At 34.7% G+C, this 4,451-nt stretch overlaps 1 non-coding gene across 1 annotated transcript; it reads right to left on the bottom strand.

The window, feature by feature from the left end:
- Nucleotides 1-3,682: 3,682 nt before the first annotated feature.
- Nucleotides 3,683-3,789, bottom strand: LOC111893811 (small nucleolar RNA R71). The gene has a single exon (XR_002850961.1). It is a non-coding gene; the product is annotated as a small nucleolar RNA R71 (small nucleolar RNA).
- Between the last annotated feature and the right edge of the window lie 662 nt (nt 3,790-4,451).

The following is a 4,451-nucleotide window of genomic DNA, read 5'->3' as shown; positions in this document are numbered from 1 at the left end:
TCTCGATTATGCTCTCACTTTGTGACTGGAATGCAGAGGATCACAAACGAGATATGAGTAACCATGCAAATTAGCTTGGTACTCTCATGTCATTTATCATCCGAATTTAATGTGCCGATTAACCACACGTGCTCCATTAATCAGTTATAATTTACGAGAAACCCATTGCCACTCCTTATTTGTCCATATTTGTGTGCCGCTTAACCACGCACGCTCCACTAACGACCAATAAAGTGCAATGTGTAATTTCATGGGTTAGCGTCAAATTCAATTTTTTCCTAAAGTAACTAAGAGTGAGATTTTAGAAAAATAGTTTAGTTACTTTATATCATTATACTTTTAATGAAGTTATGTTCTATCAAACCCGCTCGGCTAATGACCCTCTACCGTACAAGATAGCGGTGGGTAAGAATGGATACCCAATGACGGTCATTTTATAGGCTGCTTCCTTAAACTCCCCTTATAGTATGACTTCGTGAATGAGGCGTACTAGCGGTTTGACTGACTTTTGTTGTTATTATAAGGTGCATTTTAAAACATTTTAAAATAACAAATGTTTAATCTTTTAATAAATTTAACCTTTTAATTTAATTAAATTTAAACCATTTTATTGATTTATTAATTATCTTTTATTTAATTAATTTAATTAAATCATTAATAACATCCATGAGGATAATTCTAATCAAATAAAATTATCATTATACAATCTATAATTATCTCCTAACATTTTGGTATTCTATTTATCACCAAATATTCAGCAAAATCGAGTTTGGAAGATAAACATAGCAAATATTTATTACATATAACAAAAATAGGCAGATAATCTTCAAATTTTCGGATCAGAACCGATCTCACGTCGTGAACCAAAATGTTGACGTCGTGAGAAGTGAATTTTCGAAAAACTTATTTCTTTCGATTGATCTTACATTAAACAAAATCCTAAGAAATCTGAGATCACATCGTGAGCCTCTAAGCCCACGTCGTGATACCATTCAGACAACACGATTTCATCAGATCTCACGTCGTGAACAACAATGCTCACGTCGTGAGATGGGTTTTTCCAGAAAATCGATTCACAAATGTGCAAATACATGAAAGACAACCCATGGCTCTGATACCACTGATGGGTTTTAGGGGTTACAACTACAATGCATTAAGCGGAAAACAATCAAACAACTCAATTGATTAGGGCACATGCAACCTAATTGGATCTTTGTCTTTCAAGTAAATCAACATACTATGAATCCTAGGTTATAAAACTTTTCTATGATCTAATTAACTTATAATAACAAGAAAACTAACCTTAAATTGTTGTAGTAAACAATCTTGAATTCCTCCTTGAAAACCTTTGGTAGCAAGCGCCACAAGTATCACGCCTCTAATGGTTTACACCCAAACCCTAGGTGTGTCTAACCTTATCGACAATCGATGGACTATTATTTGGTTAGTTATTTTTGTTTGGCCATTCGGTTAGTTATACACTTAAGTTATATTTTGGTAAAATTCAAAGATATTTGTTACTTATATTGATTAAATTGTATTTTGCAGCCAAAAAAGGACATTCTCGAGGAAAAGGAGTTGAAATTGAAGAAAACTAGATACTTGGAGGGCTGAAGCTGAAAATAGAGAAAAGAAAGAAGAAGTCGTAAAAAATGCATGCCACGATGTGGTAACCTCAAGGCCACGATGTGGCTACCTTTCCTAACACAGAAGCTTCCGACAATTGGGGCATACACGTTTTAAGTGAGGGCCACGACCTAGAGGTCTAATTCCCACGACGTGGTGACCAATCTTTGGTAACTATATAAGTCAAAATTTAGGTTGAAATAATGAGGTTGGCTTGAGGATTAAGCTAAGGAATGCGACTAAAAATCTTCGGAGAACCCTTGGAAGATCAAAATTCGTTTGGAGTTCAAGCTTTGAAGAAATTAGGAGAAGAACATGATTCAATCATTCGGTTTGCTATATTTTCACCATATCTGGTCCAGTTAGCTTTGATTCTATAACCGATTCTGCTTTAATCATGGACTAATCACCCTATACTTCTGTTTGGTGAAGATGAACCCATAACCTATGTGTTAATTTCGAATTTATGGATCTTTTGTGTTGATTTTACTAGTGTTTGATAAATCACAATCCTTGCATGTTGAAGTTACAACTTATATTACTTATTATACAAGTTGTTTGTAGTAGATGATTACTCTATTTACATGAATTTGTTATCTAGCTGTTTATGAACATTAAATAATTAGATCTAGTGATTGAACAATCCTAGAGTTAGGTAAATAAAAGTTAGCTACTTTAACTGTGTTAGAGAGAATAATTAATCATTAATTATGCTTGATTTGATTGTCTTGATCTAGGATATTTAATTCATAGATTTATCATTCATAGTCCAATTCATGCTTATATCAATTTTGTGTCTTACTTGTGCTTTATCATTGCATGGTAATTCATAAATTGGAAAACTAGGTATCAGATCATGATAACTAGTCACTTAATAAATTGGTAATCAGTCTAAGTTATCCATTAGAAATCAACCATATGAGAGGGGGAACTCAGAACTAAACAGAAGTACTCTTAAAAACTTGAATTAATAATCATTTTCTTTGCTTTCTTAGTTCCAATAGTTGATTAGTTGTTAGTTGATTGATTTAAGTTGATGATCTTGAAAAATCTGTAACTCCCCTCTTTTTAGTTGTTCTTTTTAGTTTAACTTTTAGTCGTTATTTATTAGCTAAATTCCGTACGTTGTGTTCAACACCCAACTAAATTTTCTATACTATAATTGGACTAGGTACACTATCTAAGTGCATTTTAACTAGTTAAGCCGGTTAGGTTTATAAATTTAAAATTAGTAGGTATAAATCCGCATATCAAGTTTTTGGTGCCGTTGTCGGGAAACGAATTATTTTAGTTTTAATTTAATTACTTTTAGTTAATTGATCCCTTTTGCGGTATAAAAACTGCAAAAAAGTTACCTTTCTGCATTTTTTTTGTGTAACCAACTCAAATGACATGGTGAATTATTTGCCACGACGTGGGCACTGTTCGTTTATTATATTTTAGTTCATTTTTACGTTTTTCCTTTGTTTGTTTCAGTAATATATGACTAAGGGATCAAACTTTCTGATCGTGCCACGGGTTGAGGATCCCAAATCTGCGTTTCAGAAAAAGAAAGATAAAAAGGTCGATGGATTGAGTAGCACATTTCAATTGGAAAAGTCAAAATTTTTAATATAACTCTCGACAAGATAGGCACTGGATACGAACTGGAAATGAGAGTGATTTAGAAGAAGTCAAAAGTGAAGTAGAAGAGATGGATAACATCACACCAATGACGATGAAGGAGTGCAAAGGGCGGATGCGTAATGACAATGGGCCGAGTCTCGTTCCACCAGAAATTCCCGCCATGATGAACTTTGAGCTCAATAGACATATTCCTTTTTTCGGGAAGGACCATAAAGACTTCTTTAGACACACAGATGAGGTGTTGGACATTGCAAACTACTTTAATGTTCCAAATGTTTCACAAGATGCAGTGCTACTAAGGATGCTTCCAACGACATTTACAAGAGCTGCTAAAGATTGGTTAAAGTCACTTGTACCTAGAACGATCACAACCTGGGCCAATATTCGCAATGCATTCATTGAACAATTCAACTCTCCTTCGAAGTTAGCCAAACTCAAGAAGAAAATAACAAACTTTCAATAAAACGATGGCGAATCTTTATACGAAGCTTGGGAGAGGTGTAAGGGAATGCTAAGGAATTTCCCTCAACACGACCTAAATGCGCAACAAGAAGTTTCGATCTCATATTATGGGATAAACGTGACCACGAGGCAACTCCTTGATTATTAAGAAACCATGACGAAGAAGGTTCCAACTACAATCAAGGCGTTAATATAAGTGTTTGCCAAGAATTCATGAGAATACCACAATCCGAGAGAAGATATTACAAGAGGCAAAGTGGGTGTAGACGGAGGAAACAAGAATTTAGCAGCGATGATGTCAAAGATAGATAATATGGATAGGAGGATTACCAAAATGGATCAATCTATACACGCCATACAAGTGGGATGTGACAAATACAATGGGGTGCATTTGAGTAAGGATTGCAGTTTGGATGAAAATGAAAATCGAAAGGCTCAAGTTTGTTATTCGAGTGGCGATAAATATGATGAAGATTGGAGAAAGCCTAAGAAGAAGTGGCTGCCATATGATGAATACAAGAAGGCGAAAGAAGAGAAGTTTTGGCAAACATGTCATGGTTTTTATCAAAAGGAACAATCAGAACCCGAGAAGAAAATCGATTTTGAGTCATGGGTTGCACGATTTGTGGGTGCTTCTGAAAAGAGACACGATGCAATTGATTCTACCTTAAGAAAACAAAAAGCTTCCATCTTAAATATCGAGACTCAAGTCGGGAAATTGAGCAAATGTTCACAAG

This window comes from Lactuca sativa, chromosome 2 (genome assembly GCF_002870075.4).
Source record: "Lactuca sativa cultivar Salinas chromosome 2, Lsat_Salinas_v11, whole genome shotgun sequence".
NCBI lineage: Eukaryota > Viridiplantae > Streptophyta > Magnoliopsida > Asterales > Asteraceae > Lactuca > Lactuca sativa.
Note: the sequence above shows the minus strand (reverse complement) of the source record. Positions and strands in the feature narration are given on the sequence as shown.